This window comes from Sinocyclocheilus anshuiensis, unplaced genomic scaffold (assembly GCF_001515605.1).
Source record: "Sinocyclocheilus anshuiensis isolate Anshui unplaced genomic scaffold, SAMN03320099.WGS_v1.1 scaffold78, whole genome shotgun sequence".
Lineage (NCBI taxonomy): Eukaryota > Metazoa > Chordata > Actinopteri > Cypriniformes > Cyprinidae > Sinocyclocheilus > Sinocyclocheilus anshuiensis.
This window is the reverse complement of record NW_015544250.1, coordinates 4,405,860-4,432,030: the sequence shown is the minus strand read 5'-3', so window position 1 is coordinate 4,432,030 and position 26,171 is coordinate 4,405,860. Positions and strand designations below refer to the sequence as shown.

The 26,171-nt window shown below is 38.4% G+C and overlaps 1 protein-coding gene across 1 annotated transcript in view; it reads right to left on the bottom strand.

Annotated features, from left to right (window-relative positions):
* The window catches only part of LOC107697844 (plexin-A2-like), an 82,091-nt gene extending 58,845 nt beyond the window's left edge, over nt 1-23,246 (bottom strand). The window contains exon 1 of the mRNA XM_016498693.1: nt 22,868-23,246. The gene's annotated coding sequence lies outside the window, so the exon portion shown is untranslated. The remainder of the gene's footprint in view (nt 1-22,867) is intronic.
* Between the last annotated feature and the right edge of the window lie 2,925 nt (nt 23,247-26,171).

Below are 26,171 nucleotides of genomic sequence, written 5' to 3'. Positions count from 1 at the left end.
AGGTCTTTATAAATAATTAATTCATTCATTCATTCATTCATTCACCCACCCATAAAATTAAAGCAAAATAGACCTTTGTAAATAATAAAAATAATAAATAATATTTATTTACCCATAACATTAATTAAACAGAATAGACCTTTGTAAATAATAATATAATAATACAATATTTTATTTATTTGTGTGTTTGTTTGCCCATAAAATTAATGAATCAGAATAGACCTTTAATAATAATAATATTAATAATAATAATAAATCATTATAATTAAAGGTTTGTTTGAATGTTCGCCGGTTCCCTCCTCCTTCTTCCCGAACTACGAACTTTGTTACATACGCAAAGAAAACAAAAATAACGACTTTATTCAACAATTCGTCTTCTGCGCGTCACCCTGTAGCGCCATTTTGGAGAGTATTCGCTGGACGTAAACAGCGTATGCTGTTCTGTGTCAGCTGCGTCACACGGATACGTTGTTTTTGTTCAGATCAAATCACAACAACGTAGGAAACAGATCCGGCGTGACGCAGCTGACACAGAACAGCATTGTTGAATAAAGTCGTTTTTTTTTTTCTTTTGCACACAAAATGTATTCTCGTAGCTTCGTAAAATTACGGTTGAACCCCTGATGTCACATGGATTATTTTACCGATCTCCTTGCTACGTCTCTGGACTTGGGAACATTTCAGTTGTATTGCTGTCTATGCAGGGTCAGACAGCTCTCAGATTCCATCAAAAATATCTTAATTTGTGTTTCGAAGATGAACAAAGGTCTTACAGGTTTGAAACAACATGCGGGTGAGTAATTAATGACAGAATTTTCATTTTTGGGTGAACTAATCCGTTAACCTATTTATCCACTCCAGTCTGGATTCAAACCACCGTTCAAACCACAACCCTGGAACCAAAGGTTCAACTAACAGCTATCCAAAATAATCAACACAAGTACAAGAAGAGGTTTCAGTTATGGACTTCAATGGCAGGTAGTAGACCAGCAACCATTTTACCTACAGTACTCTGCTTGACTCACTATTGTCTAATCAATTAGATGCCAATCCAATTAATGCTGCTGTGCAGTAGAGCATCCCATAATGGCCAGTAGTAAAGGGGGCCACAATGTTCCAGGTTAATCTGTGACAGCGGAGCTAAAGTATACTCTTTCATAATCCTTTTTGTGATAACTCACTGCCACGTAGCTTAACAAACAATAAGGACAGCAGACGGCCTTAAAAATGTCATTCAGAAATATTACAGACTTCTCCAGTCAATGCAAAAACCTCAATGTACTTCCTGACCACTAATACATGTGTGGGACCATTAACTACAGAAGTTTATGGTACAGACAGGGACAGATTTGCAGCAGTTGATGTATTTTACACCATCATTGTTGTCGAGTACTTGAATAAATCATGCAAATGCTGCTGAAATAACTGCTTTGGTGTCATAAATCTGTCTGTTAATTATAGTCTTATGGGGCCGTTACTGTGTATTGCTTTCCATGCTCAGGCATGGAATGTTAGGAAGCCACATTGAATGCTTTACTGTCTACACAGAGAATGACAACTGTATGCAGTGTCACGGCAGTCTGTACAGGCATATAGGACATCCTCTTTGTTGAGTATATACTGTCACTGAGCGTGTGTTTATTAATAAACAGAGGGCTGGGGGTGGAAGCGCGATCTCTTACCAGCGCTATTGATCCAGCGGACCACTGATGTCTTTCAGTCAATGTCCATCTACCCAGCCACATCCAGGGGATATCAGCTGATTTATCGCACAGGAAGCGCAGGCATGGAGATATGCCAATGAACCCCCTGATAGTCTCTTCTTATCCCGGCTCAGTAAGTCAGGGACACTCTTTAAATCACACAAGTCAATTGACAAACCACTGTGTGAGTCATGGGAAGGTCCGATTGTACAAAAAAACGAGGTTGTGAACAATGCAAGGCATGACTTTATGGGCGAATCTTATCAAAAATATGTCCAGGCCATATTTTAACCCAAAATCAAAAGGAATAATGTTGCTTCTGGCAGAGCTCGACAATAAGGACTGCCCGATGGCAGCTTGAAAGATGCTTGGGACAGTTGACGAATTTTGTCACTGGTCCGATCGGGCCACTGCTGAATGGAAATGGAATTGTTGCATAATTCCAAATAAATAGATTACGATCCACAAATAAATGTAAAGAGATTAAACATATTGACAAATACATAGAATGAAATCCACAAATAAAACTTTCACAAACATGAATTAAATTCACAATTAAATAAAATGAGATTTGCAAATAAAAAACATATTCACAAATATATTTTTATGTCACAAATACAACTTTGCCTGGCATTCATTTGTGAATCGCGTCCTGTGCATTTGTAGATCACTGCACGCATTTGTGAATCGCTCCCCGTACATTTGTGAATGTCGGATTTTGAAACATTTACAATGTCAAGACGCTGACAAATCCACAAATGCGTGGACTCCACCCACCGTCTGCTCAAACCAATCAGATAACAGCCACACTTCGCTGACCAATCGCAGCACGTAACCAATCACGTTTTGCTTTTTAATCAGGCCGGGAGCAGATTCATTTTGTGCCCCTGTAAGGAACTGTATTATATGGATACTTTTTGAGCTCAAATTGAGCTGAAGTGCTTTTTGTTTGTGTGGTTAAAAATATCCTGTTTCCATTAGATGGTTGGAGTGTAAGGCTTCTTTATATTTCCATCAGGAAAATTAGCATAATCATTATAAAAATATCACAATGCCAAAAAATTCTAACGATCCTAAAACAGTAATTTTTCATCATTTTTTTTCTTTTGATTTAGTGAAATAAGACCTGGAAATGTTTTCCTGAGATTGGCCCTTAAACATATTTATAATAACGATGGCTGAGGGAAAAAAGATCTTATCACAATGCATAAAATCTATTTTTTCCTGTGCCAAAGACTACAAACTATAGCACTCAGGGGTGCAAGATAAAAAATAAATGTGATCAAGCTTACAGATTACTGCCTCAAAATGTATTTTTATAGGTATTGTTTGAACTTATGCCCATTCCTCTCTTATTTGTTCACATTTACATGTAATTAAGAGTTTCTGCATGACAACTACATCTGTGAAACAGGTACAAAATACATAATATACACATTGCTGAGTTATTCACCAGTATTGAGGGCTTAAATCTCTATTGATCAAAACTAAGGCATTATTAGCCCCGCTGAGAGAGTGACTGTAATACAGGGTCACACTGGAAGAGCCCAGCTGCTTGTTTTTATTCATTTATGCATTTATATATGGATTTAATACACCAGTGTGTTCCAGGGTCTCTCCACATGCTTGCTGTATTACTCCGAGAAAGGAAGCTGCTGTGATTTAAGAACCGATCTCTCCCAGAGCTCATAGAGTGAGTTAACGCTACCGCAAATGCAATCAAACATAAGTGAAAAGCTGCTCGCGCCGCAAGCTACAATAAGCACGTAACTTTAAGGCAGAAAGATTGAGAGGCTTTACAATGAGTGGACAGATACCTTTTCCCTCTGCCATCTCATCCACTTTATCTTGATACACACCGTGTTAAATGCATCCTAGATTCTATTTCTCTCCTTTACGGTTAACATTCAGCACACAGACACCTTAAAATCTTATTTAGCACATACAGGACCCATTTTTTCAGTCTATTACATTAGACAAGGTCTGAGCTTCTCCAAAGTACTATTTTTCTCTCTCTCCATCATCCTCTTGTACTCTTCCAGCAACCACAGTTTCCACAACAAAGGCCATAATTTCATCAAGGGTGATAAAAACTGAGCGAATCAAGTCGACGGCTTGTTACTTAGCTAAATATTTGCCTGCATCGAGGCAATAAGGGAACAGCACTGCCTGTATTAGCTAGTGAAGACTTCCAAGCCTTTTACAGAAGCACTGAGAGTGTCTGGCGTGGCTTTATCTCTCTAAATATATCTCCTTTTCCTCTTGCCCTTCAGACAGACATCCCTTTCGAGGATGTACACCGTGAAGCCCAGCCTGACGTGATCGCTTTTAGGTTGGCTGCAGAGAATTCTCCATGAATACATGCAGATGACAGGCAGATGACTGGGACAGCTAAACTTCACATGGGTATGAATAAATGAAAGCAATTAGTGGATTGGTTAAGTACCACATGGCGACAGAAGTAGGTCAAAAGCTACCAGATTGGAAGGAAAATGCAGTGTCTGAGCGACCATTGGGTCATATATGGATCTTACTCATTGCATGTAACAGTTATTGTTATTTTCATCAAGGCGGGTTTTCACACATCATGGAAAAATGGGATTTTAAAATAAATGCATATACTAAGCTCGAAACTCTTAATAGCAACTAAGCTTCAAAAACATGTCATTTGGAAATTACATAGTGTTAAGGTCATTAGCATGTCTGCCCACATTTATATGATCAACACTGATACAGTTTTAAACTATGTGTTATTCATTTCAAATGCAAAGAGGTTACATATATTATACATATACATTCATATACATAAATTTATGATGTGCTAGTCAATATAGCTGTTTTGTTAGTCATGTGACCTAAAAATGGTAGCCCCCATGAGGCAACCCACTCCATGTAGAATGAAACAGCTTTTACATTATTCTATTAGATTTAATTATTATTATTACTCCTAAATAAATACTTTAAAAAGTAAAAAAAAAAAAAATTTAATATAAAAAAATACTCCTGGTAAATAGGGAAGACATCTGCCCTTATGTATGACTGAGGTGTCCAAACTTTTTCTAAAAGTTATTAGTGAATAGCCAAATCAAATTCTAGTACTTGACAGCTTCATAGCTGGTGAGGTAAGAAGTGGTCTGCTGCCAACAGCACGAGGAGCATGTCCATCTTCCGGCCTGAGAGAAAGGGAAAAGGTCAGTAATATTTTGAGCGCTTGGAAGTGCCAACTTATTCATCCTGAACCCTGACAACCATGGTATCTAGCCAGCGGAAATGCTGAGTCACTGCTCTCCAGACCGCTCAGAGTTCAACGCCCAGAGAAAAGGAGTGTGAAGTGGAAAATAAGAGGGCTGCTTCCTGTAGGCCAAACACCTCGTGAGCTCTGGCATCATGTGACCCTTGTTCTTGGACGAGGTCACTTCCTTTTGCACAGACTACCAGCAAGACCTATTCAATGTCGTAGAGTTTCAGGACAAATTAACATGTAATATTTAGACTGCAACTTTTATAGGCCACTAAATCTCAAAAAGACTAATAGTACATTTTAAGAAAAATACCAGTCAATCCTCTCAGCCATTCTTTGTTGTGCTCACCGAGGGCAGCAGAGAACCATGCTGATATTCCATTCTTCACAAATCTGAAACTGAAAATCGAGCTGCAGAGGAGCTGCGGAGAGTAGTGAATGTCACACTGACCTACAACAACGGATGAAGAATTTTGTGTCACGATACTAACACCAAAGCACTTTTTTCACTGAGGCATGAATCTAGCACACCAGGCCAGGTGTGAGAGATCAGGCCTTATAACAAATGCACCAGATGAAACATGAATAGGCAACGTCGCTGAACAATGGAAGAGAGGAAGGCAGTACTGATGCCCAGAAAAGAGCAGAGAGAGATGCTAAAAGGCTAAAGCAATGGGACTTTGATTTCATGCCCTTGGTTTCAAAGGCATTGCCCATCACACAAAGTGCCAAATAGGAGTTGCTGGCTTCCATCTCATCTTTTATTAGCAATTCCTCTCTTCAGGTGCTTCTTTCACGAGAGCATCTTGGACAGAGAGGTGGGTGACTCTTTTACCACATACTACCACCTAGTTTTATTGTGAACAAATAATAAAAAACAAAAACTTGTCTTAACTGGATTAGAAATAAAAATTAACATAACTGAGAAAAACTGCAACTGAACTAAAATATTTTCATGAATAAAAAAAGAATTAAACTTTAGCTTTAATTTGGCAGCCCTAAAATAACTAAACAAAGAATTAATAATAAATAAACTAAATAAATAGTTAAATGGCTTGATAGATATAAATAATTAAACAAATAAACTGGAAACCTCAAAATCTAAAACTAAACTAAACCTAGTATTCATAAAGTGAAAACAAAACAAGTATATAAATAAATGAATAAATAAATGTATACACAAACAAGTTTACACATAAATAAGATAAACAATAAATAGATATTATTTACTTAAAGGTAATTTATACAGCCTAAAATGTTAAGCACATACTTTAATAAAAAAGCTAGAATAGTTAAAAAAAATAAAATAACTAAACTAAAACTAATAATCATAACATGAAAACAAAACAAGTATATAATTTAACAAATGCATAAATAAATAAATGTATAAACAATAGAATATTTTATTATTTTAGGTAATTTATACAACCTAAAATGTTAAGCAATTATTTAAATAAATAAACTAGAATAGTCTGATAAAATAGTCAGAAAAATCTAAAACTAAACTAAAAATAATAATCATAGTGAAAACAAAACAAATAAAACTGAAACCCAAATTGAAATACAAATAAAGACTAAGTTAAAATGTAAAATTGTAATAAACCTGTTAGCAGCCACCCTAGCAACTGTGGCAATGCCCCGACAACCATGCACAACACATTCACATGGTAAGGAACCACTTGTGTTTTCTTGAGAAAAATGTTGATATTTTTCTTTTCCTATTTTGCTCTATAAGAATAACCCCACCATAACCCTACCTGAATGAACATTTGTTAATGACACGTATATACATATACATACATATATATACATATATATGTGATGACAGAATCACATGCTCATACACAGGCATACATCAGAAGAGCAGGAATTGAAATTCAGAGCAGGGACTTACCAGACCCAGCCCCACATGTGAACAGAATAGTAATAGAATTATACTACTGACTAAGTAGACCATATGCAACACACACAGATCCTTTGGGACTAACATTGAGGTGTGAGTCTCAGGGTCATGCTGTTTTTAAGCAGTTCAGGCACCATTTCTGGACAATCCGCATTGGTCATGGTCTCAAACCTGAATGGCTACAACCATCTAAAATGCTTCTTTCCCTCATCTGCGCCTCTGACTCTTTCCCTCGCAGAGTAGATTCGGAACAGATGAAAGGGTGTTTTTTTTTCTCCTTTCAAATGCAACAGACGCTCCTTGGGCATTAAGTTTGATCAAAGACTAATCTGTGTGTGAATGATGATTCAAATTAGCATCTGTTTCAGCTGGGCAAGAGGGAGCGGCTGAACCCAAAGCTATTTGAGGAAATAAGAGAAAGAAAGAGAGAAACACAGAAAGAGATGGAAATAGAGAAAGATCTGACACTAAATGGGACCAGAAACTTTTCCAAACATGTAATGATTTATGATGTGCCATCTCTGCCAATCATGCCAACTTCAAACAGAGCTACTGTAGACTGATTTATACAGCTGAAGCTGAAGATGAATTGGAATGAGAGGAAAAACATTTCTGAATGGTAATGCATTCTGGGAAATTAAAGGTGACATATCATGAAAATCTGACTTTTCCAGATTTTAAGTGCTATAATCAGGTCCCCGGTGCATCTACCAACCAAGGAAACGTGAAAAAGATTAACCCAGTAACTTTGTTTTGGTAAGCCTTTTTCTGCAAGCCTCTGAAAAAAAGAGCGCGTCTGATTTCGCTCCCTTGGTGACGTGGCAAAGGGATCTCATTATAATATTACCAACCCTTAATCTGTAAGTTTCCACCCACGGCACCGTCATTGTGTTTTCGAAAGCAACAACGGTGTGCCAGTTCTAACGCCATGGCGAAAATTTGAGCAAAACATGCTAACTGTTTTCACTCACAGAACCCTGACTGACCGCTTCAGAGTTTCACTCTCCGTCAAGCGATCTGCGATATTTTTCAGTTCATTTGAATGGATGCGCAGCGCACCTGTGTTTGTGTATTTGACGTAACGTAAACTCTAGTGTGAAGGCGCACAACTCCCTGACGCTTTCTCTCACACGCGCAAAGTGAGAGAGAGAAAGAGAGCGAGAGAGTCTTACATAACATGCAGAATTGATGTGATACTTCTTTATAATGAAGTAGTCTGTATCTAGTAGATTGTGAAAGAATGATTATCAGTTCCACACACAGAGATATATAAATTCTACATTTATTTAAATGGGGGAAAAAAACTTCACTGGTATTGGATCGGTATCGATATCGGCCAATACCGAACCCTAGGTATCGGAATCGGTATCGGAGGAGAAAAAGGCGGATCGGAGCATCCCTAGTTTTTAATGTAAACTTGTGTGTGAAAGATAACTTAGGTTAGTACTCACATGCTGTGTGGTGGGCGCTTTCTGTCCGTGTGCACTCAGAAAATCGTATATCAGAAGTTTAAACTCATATGGTTTAAAACGCATGATTTCAGCATGATAAACATGATAATCAGAACCAAAACAGATGTTTTTTAGCAGGTACGAGCTGTAATGGCGCAGCTCTATTTTGCAAAAGGGGGTGGGGAGCAGCAGCTCATTTGCATTTAAAGAAACAGGCCCGAAAAACAGCGTGTTTCTGCTTCCACTCAAAATAGGCATTTTCAAAATGATATAATAAATGATCTGTGGAGTATTTTAAGCTGAAACTTCACAGACACATTCTGGGGACACCCGAGACTTATATTACATATTGTAAAAAGGGGAATAATATGTCTCCTTTAAGTGTTCTTTCACCCTGGTCCACAAAAGCTATCCATCCATCTATCCATCTATCCGTCTATCTATCTATCAATCTATCTATCTATCTATCTATCTATCTATCTATCTATCTATTCAACCACATATCCATCCATCCATCTCTCTTTCTCTCACGCTCTCTCTCTCCATCCATCCCTCTCTCTGTTTATCCATCCATCCATCCATATATATATATACCCATCCATCCACACATATATCTATCTATCTATCTATCTATCTATCTATCTATCTGTAACATTTTTTGCTTTGTCAAACAATATTCAAGGATTGTCTTGATAAACTTTTCTTGTTAAAAGTTAACATTTCTAATTTCTTAGAATTTCGCTCATTTTAATTCAACTTACATGTTTCCTACCTCAATTTAAATTCAAATTCAAATTGGAACGTAAAAGGCATTTGCAACTCAATTCTAAATGGAGTTCTCAGTGGAGATTCTGAATGGACTTCTTCCTCGAGACCTATACTGTTGCAGGCTATGTGAGTCAGTGAACAGCCAATACATCCAACCAGGAATTAACAAGTTACTTCATGGAGACAAGAGGCTCATTGACTTTCACTGACTTAGTCATTTGCAAACGCAGAAACAGAGCAGGAAGTTGTTTGAAACTACATCAGGCAAAACAAAACAGGTCAATGTCAGAGCATGAGAAATGCATTCATAAACTAAGCATGTGATTGCTAAAATCAAACTACATTAATCAGAGAGGGAGGGAAGGAAGCAAAATTGCTGATCCTTGCGTTTTTATACCAGGTGTTGACAGAAATAATTTGGGTGGAGAATCGGAAATGACTTTTAGTGCAAGAATATACTTGAGCCTCTGACTAGGAGTCTCTCCAGAGAGGGTGACTTATCTTGCCTGATCTTAGCATGGCAGCGTGCCAGTCATCCTCGGTGACCGGCATGTGAAACAGTAAGCCACTTCTTCCGTCCTGTGAGAACGGTCACGCCAATGCCGTGCCCCGTCCATCAAACTTCCCCTGAGCGCGACTAACATAATGCCCATTTCCTTTTTGCTCCCTTCCTCTTCCTGTCTGACTCACTTTCGCTAGGAACAATCAGAGAGGTCTTATTCACATTCCTTCTTTCTTGTTTCCCAATTCAAGTCATATTCTGTACTGCCAAAGGATACTGCCAGTATTGTACACTTAGTACTGTCAGTGTCGCATCTGATTTTTAAAAACATAAAAGGTAAGTAGAACCCAACTATCATTTAACACCAAGTGACCAGGGCTAAGGAATTTGTTTGCATAATTTTCACATGTAGTCACTATATAAATCACACCAAGAATTTATTACAGGGACAATTCCCCTGGAGTAATTTGGGATTAGGTGACTTGCCAAATGACATAATAGTGGAGATAGCTCATTCTTGAGGAAACCAGACCAGCAACCTTATAGTTATCAGTTCTGAGTTTTAATATCCAAAATAATGATATCTACAAGAGCAACACGGATGAGGTTGTGTTGAAATTTAAAAAATTACTTTTGAGTCTTGAAAGCATCAGTAAAAATGCAGAGAAAACTAAAATTAGTCATGTTTTACCATCACATGCCATCATTTCCCAGCAAAACGGTTTATGATTATATGTGACCCTGGACCACAAAACCAGTCTTAAGTCGCTGGGGTATATTTGTAGCAATAGCCAAAAATACATTGTATGGGTCAAAATTATTGATTTTTCTTTTATGCCAAAAATCATTAGGACATTAAGTAAAGATCATGTTCCATAAAGATATTTTGTACATTTTCTATTGTAAATATATAAAAACGTAATTTTTGATTAGTAATATGCATTGCGAAGAACTTCATTTGGACAACTTTAAAGGCGATTTTCTCAATATTTTGATTTTTTTGCACCCTCAGATTCCAGATTTTCAAAAGGTTGTATCTTGACCAAATATTATCCTATCATAACAAACCATACATCAATGGAAAGCTTGTTTATTCAGCTTTCAGATGAAGTATTAAAAAAAATTTACCCTTATGACTGGTTTTGTGGTCCAGGGTCACATATGGATAATATATTTCACTTATAATAATAAAAAATCATTGCAAAATTAATTTTATTAAACAAAAAATGTAGTTAAAAATAAAATTAAATAATTGATTACAGGCACTACTGTTCAAAAATGTGGGGTCAGTAAGAATTTGTTTAATGCTTTTTGAAAGAAGTCTCACATGCTCACCAAAGCTGCATTTATTTGATCAAAAATACAGTAAAAATAGTAATACTGTGAAGTATTACTAAAAATAAAAAAAATCTATTTTAATATATTTTAAAAAATAATTTATGCATGTGATGGCAAAGCTGAATTTTTAGCAGCCATTACTTCAGTCTTCAGTGTAACATACAGGTGCATCTCAATAAATTAGAATGTCATGGAAAAGTTCATTTATTTCAGTACACGCTATATTGAATAAAGGTTTTGCAGTAATTTCCCTAATTTTAAAGTCGAAAGCTGCGGGAATGAGTAATGCGATGTATGCGCAATCCCGCAACGAAATTCAGTATCTGATTAAACATAATTCTATTATACAGAGAATTGTGAAATAGATTTTCATGACTTTTCAAAAAACTTTCTAGGCCTGGAAATTGCTGTTCAATGACTTTTCCAGGTTTTTTATAACCGTACGAACCCTAATGTGATGATCGGGTGCGGGTCGGGGGCGGTTATCTAAATCAGACAAAAATACAGGTGCGGGGGTTGGCGGGTGGATAATTTATTTGAAGCTGCGGATTCGGGTGACGTTTTAGCTCATCCGCGCATCACTAATATACACACACACACACGCGCACACACACACACACACACACATACATACATATATACTATAAACAAATACATGCAATATATATTCGCAAATATTTCTAGAAGAAAAGAAATACAAATCGATCTTTCTGGAGGGCCAAGAAAAAAATCCTTGTAGTATTCAATCTTCATTGTTGCTTCACAGTAATTTACATTCTACATACAACAAGATGAGACAAAACACCTCACAATGAAGTACTGACTGATAGGACGATCTCCCACTCTGCACTGAAAAGGTATGAAAAAAATGTAAAACAAATCAAGACTTTTAGCTGATGAAAAATAAATGTCATTGTCACACGTAGGAGGACAAGAAAGCATCAGAGAAGGATTTAAATGTGGAGCGACGTGTTGAAGATGTGGGGGATTGATAGGCTGTGACCCCGCAGTATGTCGGACAGCATACATAACCGCCGAGTTTACCACAATCTCTACATTCATTTAATTCATCCACTTATCACAGCGTGCAACAGCGATGATGGACACAGACATGATCTGTAGTAGATCTCCTTTAACCACCGTTAGAACATCAAGAAGATTGAGGCTGATGGCAGGTCACGGTATACTGATGAGGTTGTCGGACGGAGTTACTGGGACAATTTATGCCGTAACCTGAGGTGTTTCTGCAAGGATCTTATCTAGGTGAAGATCTTTTGTTCTGAGAGAGAGCAAAGCAGAGTAGCCGCATGATTTGAAGCGTATTGACTCGGTGTGGAAAGCCTAAGGCCAGTTGGCTAGACAGAAGCACGAATCCACAAGAAGAACCCAGTCACGGCCGCACACTTAGACACCTTGGGCTTCGTTTTACTGATCCAACATCAATGGAAAGACAATCAGAGACCTGCCTTTCATTCTAAGAAGGACAGGTGTGTGTGTCTCTGGTCATTAATGCAGACACGTTGGGCATCTGCCAAAGTCCTGCAAAGATCAGTAGGTGATGCAACAACCCAGATAAAGCTTGACAGAAGTGGGCATGGTTATATCGACACCACAGCACCAACATACAAGAACAAAACTCCACCCAACATCACGTACGCATGCACACATATGCTTGCTTGCAGCCACAAACACTTCTTTCCTCCACCCCACTGAGCAAACAAAGGGGGGAACAGAGGAACGAAGGAGGGACAGTGTTTAGGAAAGCTGTCTACTACAAGCTGTTAATTGTCAGGCTGAAACTAAATGAGTAAACAAACAAACATTATAAAGCGCATTCATTTTTAATTCAGGCTCTCACAAACCATACTGTTTTGCGAGCATGCTTGCTTTCGAAAAATTCTTCAACAAAGCCTTCAATTTACAGAATCGTTCTGATGCATAATAATGACAGGCAGAGATAATTAAATATTTATCGCCTCCAGGAACAGCAGCTCTGCCTTTTTCGAGTCCGTTACATAACTGGAGTATTTCCAAAACAGTTGATGTGGGACCAATGCAATGAGCATATAAGGTGGGTGGTTGAGCTCAGTTCACCTCTGAACTCTTGCCCGTGGCAATAAGCGCCGTCTTCAACTCAGCTGAAGGTTAGAAACTTCATCTCAAATGTGTTTGCAAGCAGTTAAGACGCCTCTGGTTACTGCCAAAAACTCACTAAACAATTCAACCTAAAAGCCTCTAAAGCGCTTGTGGTAATGAGAATGTTTCTGCAAAGTTGTATATTTTCAGAGTTCATCAGGCTGTTTTATCTAAAACGATTTTAGAAAATTTGTTTTCTGACTAGATGACCATCAGGGTTGTGCGCCCTGGTGAAAATGTAATGTAATTCCTAAATCTGAACTGAATTTGAATTAACATCAGGAAAACAGCATGATATAAATTTGAATGCATAGATGTAGAACTGAAATGAATGGAAGAAGTTTGATTAGTACTAATATTTGGTGCCAATTTTCAGTTCTGTATTTTGACCAATCCTGGCATCTGCCTATCAACTAACCAAAACAACACAACACAGCAACACCTTAGCAACCACACAGACCACCCAAGCAACTATTTGAAATCATAGCAACCACCCAGGAACATCCTAGCAACCACAAAATCAACATGAAATGGCACTCAACCCATTATCCTTCACTGATGCATACAAAATGACATATTATACAGTACAATGAAACAAGATAAAAAACAAAAGGACATTGACATAAGATTATATTCTATAAAAATGACTTTGTCTCTCCTCATTTTTGTTATCAGTAATGTACTTAAGGGTTTTTTGTGTTACATTTAGGTCATGTTCATTGCTTTATTTTAGGGCTTTGTGTTAACCTGAAGGTGTTTTGTTTTTGCTTGTTTTTGTACAGAGACCATGCTTCGTCTTTGTACGAGTATTGACTTATGTTGCTTGGTATATAATAAAATTATATCACTTTATTAGTTGTAAAATATACAGGTACCAATATGCCATTGTGTAATACCGGAACAATATATTATAATTTTTTCAGTGTAATTTCAGAAACAGAGTACATTTCCTTGGAATAACATGCAGCATTTAGTGGACAATCAGATCAGGAATGTGTATTAAGAAAGTAAATAGCATCCATTTTGGTTCATGTTGACTTCAAAGTTGAGGAAGGCCCCAGGAAATGGCCAACAGCTAGATAACCTGCTGAGCTTCCAGAAGTCCTGATATGAACAATCCAGAAAAGCTGGACTCAGATCAGTGCAAGAGCACCGTGCTGAGTAAACACCCAGCTGACACCATTACATCACAGTGACAGAGTGTCACAGATTCCACGCTTTCACTTCTTGTGTGGCAGGCATTAAACAGCATTAACCCATAATCCTAAACTGCTACTGATGCAGACTTGAGCCGCTATTCATTCACAGCAGAGAACCTGCCCAAACCACCCTTCTGTTATCCCTCCCTTTCTCTTGCCCCGTCCCTCCCCAACCCCCAACGGCAGGCAGTAGCTTCAGTGCAGTCATATTTAATCAACATCTCGGCGAACAATACAGGGATCTGCTGTCCTCTGTTGAGACTCTCTGTGCTGTCACACTTGGGATAATTGTCTTAGATACCCTAATTCGACAGTCGCTCCCCTTAAATGCTCAAGAAAAGAAGCGCGGTTGACCTACATTGCTGCTGACCTGTGAATTATACATGATGTCAACATTTGATTATTTATTTCCTGTGGTGTAATCCAAAAGACGAACGCTTACGTGCGTAATTGTGCTGCCTTTTCAACCTCAAATATGGAATGCTGAAGGGAAATATTGTTGAGGTTTGACACAGCAGAAATCATGCTATGACATCTCTGTTGTACGTTAGCAGGTCAAAAAAAGATACAGAAGCTGTTAGAAAACATCCTACAAGAATTTTTATGTACAACACACAAACAAATGATTCATTTGATAGGAGAGCTGATAAGCTGAGAAAGGAAAACAGTGATTGTTTATTGTTATCATGATTCCGGACAGATTTGTACATGCTCAAACAATCACGCTTCCCCCAAAGGTCAGATTTGTGGTCTAATCAATTTCTAGTGCACCCAATGACCTTGATGTTTTGAAATGACTCTATATTTTCCAGTTTCATTGTGACTATCGCCTTTGAAGGACAAGCTATCAAACAACAAGATAGCTAAGTGCTGTAGTCAGTATTCCTCAGAAAGAAAACCTGTAAGCTGTAACCTGTATTTTGGATCAATTATCCAAAATAGAGAAAAAATTACCACTGAAATGTTCAGGAACAAATGATGGGTGTTCAGATTCTGTGGAAATCTGCAGTTTTTTACGTGTGGGCCTTATCAATTAGGGCTGGGTAAAAAATATCGATATCTCGATTATAATCGATTCTCATTTTTACGAAACGATATTGATTCTTGTTCATGAATGCCGTTTTGGCGCTGTTTAATGTGGACTGGAGTGATCACTGTTGCGCGGCGCGCCTCGGTTCAATAAAAGCGGCAGCGCGAGGTCAGCTAGAAAAATTAACTGTAGAGAGGAGCATTTTGCTAAATATATGCACCATATAATATATTCATTATAACTGTTACCGTTCTTCAACGAATTGAAGTAGAAATATTATTATGTAATTGTAACATTTTATTATAAAAACTTAATTAAGTGTAATTTAAGCAGTTGTATAGCCTAAAAAATCAGTCAGTTTTAACCTTCAATATTATAGTAATGTAGTACCAACTGACTCTCATGTATATTTTACAGCATTAGTTAAGAGATAATTTTTCCTTGAGAAAATTTGTCATGTACTGTACCTGATATATATCCAAAATAATCGATATTGAATCGAATCGCATGGAATTGGGAATCGAATCGAAAGCTTGTGAATGAGAATCGAATCGAATCGTGAAATTTCAATGTTTCTTCTCTATGTGAAGTATACATTTGAAATAACTAGCAAGAACTCAAGGAACCTTTGAATTCACTGTGGCTGCTAGTGCTACCCAAGCTAAAGTAAAGATTTCAAATAGAATGCTGAGCATAAGGGAGAACTTCTCAGTCCAGAATACTTTTCCCACTCTGAGTCGCTCCTTCGGTATGACCCTCTGTTCTCATTCTAAGTATGGATACTTCTTGTTTTCAAAGGAGCGTGTCCAAGACTCCTGGCACCAGCCGGGCCTTCTGTGAATGTGCTCGCACAAACCAGTTATGATCATGGGTACACAAAGATGGCATGTGTCATATTTTTTACTTTGGAAGTTGAGAGTTTCATCAACTTTCATCATCACTTTCAGTTTGTTTTTCTCTGTGCTGTGGAAAGTGTTTATCTTCTTGAGATCCCTTTTCTCCTGCCTCTGTCTCTCTCTCTCTTTTCCGAGGAGCCCTGTTTGCTATCAGGCTCAGGAATGAATTTGGTAGGCTTATCGGAGCTCTTTTCCCAGCTGAGGTGGAGAGGATGTGTTAAGGCGTCTGCCTCCTGACAGGAAAGAGGAGCTATCTCTCCTGATAAGGCTATGGCTGACTTGAGAATTGTAACAAAGCAGACAGCATGGATGCAGGTGGGTACACGTCAGCGTACGTGCATAAGCCAAAAATCTCAGACAGGTAAAAGGAGGTTAAAAGCAATTATATTCCCACAACAAAGGAATTATTCCCACCAGTGCACCACTCAGAGGCCGGAAAAGGTGTGATTTGAATGTGCACTGCTCTTGAATCAAGCAGAAAAGAAAAAGAGAATTAGAAAGCACATCAATGCAACACTGAAATGACAACTTCAAAACAAGGACTACAACCTCCAGTCAACAGGGGGCAGTGTGTATATCCACAGAACACGAACCTTGGGTAACACTTGTCTACCTGCCCATGGCCTTTCTTTCTTCTGAGGGACATAACAAATGTCTCAGCATTTTATTTTGTCCATACAATAAAACAAATTGGTTTGGACCCCATTGACTTTCATTCTATATACAAAACAGTTCTGCAGAGGAAAGAAAGTCATAACTTTGGAATCACGTAAGGGAGAGAAAATTATTTTTGAGTGCACTGCCATTTAAAAAAACGAAGTATCAAATATTATTAGATTATTATTACATTGTCAGTTAGCTAACACTTGTCAATCAAAAGGAATCACTGAATGGTAATTACACAGCCAGTGACCATTCCAATAAACAAGACAAGTAAGCAAGAATTCCAATACTGATAGGATGAAGTTCTATCACACACAAATTACGGACTGTAAAAAAAGGAATCTCAAGTACGGGCTTAGCAAACACAACATGAGGGGTTGTGGTTAAGGGAGGGAAATCATTAGAGGTTTGTGGAAGGCACAAAAGGCTTGCGTAAGCATACCGTGCCTCCTTTTAGATGCTGTGTATAAAAAAGGTTTAACATACTGATTTGATGTTACTATACAATCAGCCTACAATTCACTGACAAACAAACAGAAGCACTATAGTATAGTCCATACATTATTACTGTTATCACCGAAATGGGAGGTCTTCACATGCTGTGAAATATGGCATGCAGGTGGCGGGAAGGATTATATACATGAAAGAATTATAGAGTCTTAGAGTAGTACCACAATGAGTGAACCTCGAATGCGCGAGGAACCTGTTGTGCGTAATCTGCTAATGTGTTCCACGCAGAAGACAGATTGAGGCACTGAAGAATGGATGTCCTATAGAAGTGTGTCATGAAGGCAATTCCATTAACATCTTAATAAAAGCAGCCCGGGCCCCAAGAGAGCCTGGAGGCTCTGACTAACGCTTTCAGTCAATGGCTTGGGATGAAAAAGTAACAGAGGGCCGATACAGTGCAGGAACTTCGTGGCAGCATTTTTCAGGGACCGTTACTCTTCCCAAAGGACCGGCCTCCAAGTTTGTATGCTCCCCATCATGGTCCACTTGCTCCATTCCCTTTGCTGTTTTCATTTACTGTCCTTCCTCCCATCTGCTGGATTGAAGATCTAAACAAAAGCTTTTGTTTTCTGCAAGCTGGCGGCGGCTACAGGGGGAGAGAAGGAGAAGGGGAGTGCTGGGTTTAACTGGAGAACTCTTGCCTATTATGACCAGGCACACGGCAACATGTGTCTTGCTCTCTCTCGATCGCTCTCTCTCCCACTCCACACACACAAAGTCTTTTCTCTGTCTTCCTCAAGTGCTTTCTTTCTGGCCAAAGTCTCAAGAGGCAAAACTCAATCATGAAGGCCGGATAAAACTAAGCACAGACATGGCCCAAACATCCAAAAAGCCCCAGCCATCCCAAACCAAAGCATCTCACATAATAACAATTAGCCATAAAACCACGCTCACCCCGTTACCCTCAAAAAGTTCTCTCTCAGAACAGCATGCATTTATTGGCCCACTCATTAAAAGGCAGTGGAGGGTCTGAGTTTGTATTGGAGAAATGGGAGGCAATTGATTTTTGTGTCTGTGTTTTGAGCTGCTCATATGAAAGCACTATTTCAGATAGTCAAAAGCAAAAATGGTCTCAACAAGCTACTAGTAGCAATATCAGTTTTTGCAGATGATCACAGCGCAAAAAAAAAAACAGAGTACAAGTGCCTTAAGGTTCTCTAAATATAACTTTTTACAGTAGGAGTGTTGTGGCATAAAATGACGTTAGCTCTAAAGTACAATTCACCCAAAAATGAAAATTCTGTCATCATTTATTCACCCTTATGTCATTCCTTATGCCTTTTGTTGTTCTGTGGAATACAGAAGCAGATATTTCTGAATAATGTCCTAATGCTTGTATGAATGACGGTTAAGAGGGTCCAAAGTTATTTTAGACTCCATTGTCACTGTATGGACAAAAACAGCCTTTCATGTTCTACAGAAAAAAACAAAGTAATACAGGTTTGGAATGACACAAGGATGAATAAATAATTTATAGAAGAAAACACCACTTTTGCTTAGGGAGAGTGACATAGACAACAGATCTTATGGCGAACATGTGTTTGCATTCTTAATAAAATGTTGCATTAAACTGGCAGCGTGCTCAGAATGACTGGCACCTGCGCATGTTTGACTCGTCTGATTCTCGTACCCACACTCTGGAGCTGCAAATGCGTCAACACCACAATTCTCTCACTGGCACCTTCCAAGCGAGAGTCTGTCCACCAACTGTTCAAGGGTAATTAGCTGAAGCAGAAAACACAGGCCTAATTACAGTGTTGCCAAACGCCGGGTCACCGTATCAACCCCATGCCTAATCCACCAATGCTGAAGACAAATTATCACAACAGGTTGTTTATGCACGAAGTACGAAGACAGACAGAGAAGCCGGGCAGCTGGAGCTAACTATTTGGAAGACCAGTGCAAACCATTTTCTACTTACAGTGAATCTGCATCCTGCTTCCAAACATCAATGTCACAGGATAATTGTAATCGGCACCACATCTGGCTCCACTTTGGTACACTTGGATGCATGTATGCGTACACCGAAAACACGCTTTAAGCAAGCAATAAAGGTCAAGAGTGATAGCGATCTTTGTTGTGACAGATCAGATGGACGGTAGAGAGACATAGATAAACAGTCGAGCGGCAACGCTGCAAAAGAGAATGCAAGATCAATGCGTTAAAACAAACAAATGTTGGATACACACACTAATACATGAGACTAGCATAAAGGAAGCAGATGAACTCTCTCGACAAGAGCCCATCCTGCAGGGCATAAGCATGCAAGAGTCTGTCTGTGTGCACGAGCGGTGGGGGGACGGTGGTAAGGCCTGCACTGCAAACGCAGCCCTCTGAATGCATTTGTACTGTTCACTCATTAAGAAATAGGTCAAGGATTCCGCCTGCATGCATCACAACTTGTCAAATTCTAAAAGCTAAATGGTGCAAGCCCGTATGCCATCATGATGCTGGTGACACAGCATGCAACTAAAACAAGCACGGTCTTATGTGTGACCCACCAACCTCAAATGCCCCTCTGTCTGTGGGTTAACCACTCTGGAACCCTGGGTAGTTTCGGACATTGTGGTTTGTTGCTGCAACGTACTCATCAATAGTTGGCGCTACTGATCTACGTAGGCCTACTCGAAGGTTGCTGGGGGGATTGTTCGTGACTATCCATCAAGTACTCATCTCAACATTCAGTCAAAGCCAGAGACCAAGGAGCTGTTCTGCAAACACTAGATGCCTGGTGGACAATGGGAGAGATGAGTGATGAGATAGCACATACTTTAGGATCTTTACATTGCCGTTTTCACAGCTGCAGAGTCTCCTCTGAATGAACTGATAAGGTAATATCGCTGACCTCAAAATCCGAGCCAAGAAGATACAAGCACATATCCAAATTGGCCCCTAAACTAACACACTCGAGCACAATATTTAACTGGGGCAAGGAGGATAAGCACTCAGTATGGGTCTCTTGTGGCCACCCCATTCAGAATCGACCCTCAGTTTCCTTTTAAACGTATGCATCTATCTGAGAGCCAACAGCTAAAAAGAGAGGAACAAACTGCTTTTAAGCAAATACCCTCCAATTACCCTTCAGGAAACGCTTAATGCACCTGACTGACATAATCAAATCAATAGTATGCAGCGCTATGTAAAAATGCTAGAGGCTTTTTGACAATCAGAGCAAACATGCAAATCCAACTTAGGAAGATCATGCTGTGAGATAAGGAAAAGACGGCCTTTCATTTACTTTACGATTCTGACCAAACCGCATGGAGCCTGCGAGGTAAGGGAAAGGAGGAAGCAGGTAAAGTTGATGGGTGTGCACCCAGTGGAGACTTGTCCTCTCGGCTTTGTGTAGTTAACCTTATTTATTAAAGAGCCTGTGATCTAGAGATGCTCTACAGCTTTCTCTGCCTCTCAACGCCTCATCAAAGAGAACACACTACAAAGCCACATAGTGAGCAGAATGCAACGTACAGAATGTAATCATACTTTGCCATACACAGGGGAGTCAAACCTACATAAGTGACACTTATTGCTTTCTGATGAGCAATGTTTAAACCATTCATGGCAGTATAAACCAATTATACTAAGGTTAAATTTGCCAATAAAGGCTTTTTAAATCTGCACAGAGTCAGCATAACCTACACCGGAATCATAATCACATGAAACAATGTATCAAAAGCTTGTTTATTATTATAAATTAACATTGCATACCGGACCAAATACACAATGCATGCTGATTAACAAAGGAGCAGCACTGAAAAAGTTGAAAAAATTACTAAATTGGCAAAAAATAACATAACTTGTGCATGACATCACCACGGGAACCCATGGCTTAAGAATTGCCACTGAATTAAATGTGAAATATGAAGTAAAATTCAGACATCTAATGACTTTATGGGGTTACAACTGAATTGGACAATCAGGCAGTCAAATATGCAGTCCCAATGAAAGTGTCATAAAACAAAAGCTGAGTGAAGAGTGATTTTTTTTTTTTATTCTGTATAGTTATCCAACAGTCAGCTAGCCTATCTTAAAGATCTTATAAACAAAACACTTTTGTAATTAGGCCTATATTTGTGATATGTAAACGTACCGTCCGATACTGATCTTACAGGAAGGCGCTCGAGCAGTCTACTGTTGCTATGGTGACCTCCTCGGGCGAACGCGATTTCTGTGAGCGTCTATTTAACGCACTAACGAACTTGTAACCTAACTTTTGTGGTTACTAAAAGATTATTTGCAAACGCAGTTGAAACATACCGAAATACAAACTTTTAAGACTTCCTTTGGGGTTTATCTGCTTCATTTTTTCATCTCAAATGAAATGTGGATACAATTTTAATCTAAACTGGGTTAATTTCGTCGTTTATCCACTAGCAACGTGCTCTTTCGGTTCGTGAATGAACCGTTTTCACCCTGCCGACACGCCGTCTGAGGTCAAACCACTGTTTCGCTTCAAGACGGAGATAACAACGATGATGTGAAGAGATCACGCTCGAGATGAATTCACCTCATCTTCCTCACTGAAAGCGCCGTTTGATTGTGTTAGTCAGACCGATTAATATCATCCCTGTCCTTCATAGCAGATGCCAGTGATTCTCATGCAAATGCTGGCCGATTTTCTACTTAAAGAAACATTTATTTTCTTTAGAGCCGATGTCAGAGCCGTGTATGAGGGGAAATGAAGATTTGTGAGTGCAACAGTCCAGATGAACAGAGCGGAGTTTGAGGTAGAAGAGCTGAATTATGACCACTCGGCAACAACCAGTTTCACATTCTGAACGTGTATCATTTTCTTTGACACAGTCCCACAAAACTGAATATATGATGGGGTTAGTCGTACATTAAACGGACTCAGTAGACTCGAAAATTCAAGAAGATAAGATAGCAAGTAGAGCGAAAAGTGAAGAGTGTGAGGTAACGTTAGGCTATTCACTTTAAATGAGCGTAAATTAAATCCATAAATAAAGTTAATGGGATTATGAAAGCGCATATAGGCTACATGAGGAAGATTCATGACCAACATTCCTATTAGCATGTTTTCTCGCTTACATGAGAATAATTTACAAACATTTACATTTTATTTCCGATTCTGATCTCTTACATTGTGTGGGGAAAAATACAAGGAACGCAAAATCAAAATTAATTCAAACTAATATAGGTGCACAATCATTAGGCTACCAATTACGGCTCGCATATTAAATAAAAAAGTTGAAACGTGACATTGAGGATAAGGTTATCTGTGTCTAAAGTGAATAGGCTACGATATTTGGAGTGGCCAGCATCATCAAAAGCAAATATTTATACATAAAGCAAAACCACCAAATTAAATCCCATTATCCTAACCAAACTGCTCGTAAACCACAACTTCTTTGCGATGCATGAGAAATTTCAGTCCTATAACGTGATCTCATTTCCCTATGCTTTCCTCTAGCACACCGCACGGAACACATTAGTATTCTTGGCCACATCTCGCACGTAAAGCATCTCTGGGCTGAAATGAATTCACGAAGCACGTTTGTCCACTCACCTGCAATCCAGAAGAAAGCTGAGGATGGTATCTAATGTTCAGTTAAAAGATGTCTCTGCGTTCAGCTCAGTTTTGACAGATAGATCCACATGCAAACGAACGCCGAAGCCTCAAAGAGAGCACCTTCAAAAAAAAATTCTCTCACAATTCCTCGAAGATTTCTTGCATGCAAGACGATGAATGAACGGTCGCCTCGCGGCTTCAGGTAACTGATCTATGCAGCAAAATGCAACGCTTCATCTGTCGATGCCGGATGATGGTCATTCACAAGAGCATATGCCAAGAGCACGGCACATTCCCCCAGTCCTCTGACACTGACAGTGGCTTGACATCACGCCTTTTCATCAGCAGCTCTCCGATAGAACGTCATGCACGCGCTCATTGCTCTTCTGTGAAGGTTTTACGCGAGACTGGCACAGGCATCTAAGCCCAGCAGCGTTACAGTAGCAGCGAGTTTAAACCCAGCCCCCTGTGCTAGCACTCACTTTCTGCTCTATTTGCATCAATACCGTGACAATACCGTATACCGTGATAAAAGCATTCGCAATTAATCGCAACATGAAAATTGATACCGGCATATCCCTATTTGCATGTCGCACGTTTCAACTGTTTCATGCACTGAACGATGGTCTTTTTTTTTTTTTTACAAATGCACAACCGAGGTGATTAGAAATGGACATTTGCATATTTAGCTTTTGAATAATTAATTTATTACCTGTGCAATACTTCTCACCTTATACTGTGCTCGCTGCATAGTGCAATACAGTCTGTAGGCTACACTGTGTAGACATTATATGGCACAGCAGTTTCTTTGAAGGATTATCTATCTAGCTGCAACGTCAGTTGGAGATTATTTGTTTAATAATAATAATAAAAGTTGTTCACAATAAACACACGCATTTGTGTGCAATCACTTTTTGCACTGCATAAAACGTGCAAATGTCAAAGATGAATTCTGTGGCAAAATCACTTCAAAAATAACAAAGATACATTTTCTAAATTTAACCTTTAAGCTTTTTGAAAAACAACAAAGATCTTATGAAATTATGTTATATGAAGTTCACGTGCTTAGCGCTATGACCATTCTATGTATATAATTAGCTTTTTTTTTTTTTGCAGTGAAGACAAGACTCCCTCATGATATGTAAAATCCATTTACAAGTAAATCTGGTTTTATTGTCCTTTATTTTACAACCAGTTGCAAATTACTAGTCCAGTAGTAATTTTGCTAGACAGTGCCATCTTTGGACAGAAGTATGCAATTACCCCATCTAAATCTAATCAACAGGGACTTTGCATCCTTTCAAACAGGGTATAATTTCATTTTATTGGAACAATTATGGGTCCACAAAATATTACCTTTCAAAATAATGGGAAAAAAACGATTAACTACACTGTGTATTAAATAAACAATTATTTAAAAATGTATGATTACAAAAGATTTTATTGTTTATTAACCAAAATAACAAGTGTATTAAATCTCTGGATGACATTTAAAGTAAACAGTCAGAATCTGCCATTTTCTGCTTAGAATGAAAAAGAGCTTAATATTATATAAACTTACACATAACTTTCTCCATCTTTGGAAAAAGAAAAAGAAAACTGATACGTCCAGTAATAATCTTTGATAGTTAAAGCCTTTTGCAGTTTTTCACAGACAGGGAGAGAAAGAATATTGCCGTGCTTAATTTTACATGGATATGCTTGTTTAGTCACAATAATCATGCTTGTCCTTTCTTTTGTGGATTATTTCTGTTAAAAATCGTTTACTGGACTACTGGAATGTTTACTGGACTACTTTAATTATAGCATTCTACTAATAGAATTATTAATTATTATTAATTATTTTATTATGAATAGATAAAAAATATATATTTCTATGTAAAAGATCTGCATAGTCACAAATCACTAGCTATTCTTGAAGGTTAGCTATTTTTGTCTGTGCTGATGTTCATTTCGGATACAGTGTGAATGAGGAGAGCGTTTTATTCAGATCAAGGTAAGCGCTTGATTCCGTGAGCCAAATTTTGCTTCATAATGGTCGGTGCAGCAACTTTCCAAAAAGAAACTTGCATCATCACAAGAGTTTTCCTTGAGCATTTCCTTCCAGAGGAATTTAAGGCTAAAACTTGTGTTTCATCTAATATGAAATATTTTCCAGCATCACAGAGCCATATAAACCCAACAAATGATATTTGGCTGTCAGAGAGGATTAGTGGGCCATTAATAGCCTCTTTCTACAGTAAACGAGATATTGCATCATGAATTCCTTTTTAGAGGCTACATCAATCTTTTCCTCATTCTTTTTAGTTTATGGAGGGAAAAAATATTCTCAGATCTGACAGCAGGGAAAGTTGCTGGAGGTTATAGAATGACCACAGCGAGATGCTGCAGAATTTTGTCACATCTCCCAGCTGCACATCTGTCGCTGAATCTTTTAAAGTGGCATTCTACAATTGATAGTTTGATCGGTTAGCTAAAACAGAAATGGATTACACATTGGCCTGTCTTCTGCATCTTTGTACTTAAAAGAGGACATTGAGAGAGAACTTATTCCATGATCCATCAATAATTTAGAGTGGGAAAAGAACTGGTGGCAGCCATCAAAAGTATTGCAAAACTGCCAGAGGAGAAGAGCGCATCTACCAAGTCTTGTGTAAGTACAGCCTACTAAAAGCTGTATTCTTAAGAGAGCAGGGTCAATATCTGGAGGGCGTCCGTCCATATTAAAGTTACACTACACAAACTCAAATGCATCATCCACTGGTAATCAAATATAGCTTTTTTTCAATACATTATTCACTGTTCTGTTGAGAATACGTATGTTTAAATAAAAGGGAATTCGATTTGAACTGCAAAGATAAAGCTCAAACCAGTTAGAGTGAGCTGAATTCTCATCTGCATAAAATGAGAAAAACATTGTTTTATCTGTATGCCATTAGTGGTGCCAAAAAGTTCTGTAGAAACTTTACTATACAAATCTTTTATTTATCAAAGCATTTATTTGCCGGAGCCATTGTTTAGTGGTTAGTGCACAATATATCTCTCTCTCTGCATAATTATATGGATTCTCTCAACTATACTTTCTTTTTAAAGACAAATAAATAATTTGTAATTGTGTTTTTATGGGTCTGTAAACATAAACACGATCAGGCCAGATTCTCTCACATTCCTGGGGCTGCAATTACTTAAGCTCAAGCCGACGAAAAGGAAATGTTTGACTTTGGCCATTTGAAGTCAGCAGTGACAGATGTGTGTGAATGGAGACTGCAGCTGTGTACCGGAGAACACATGTCCCGTGTTA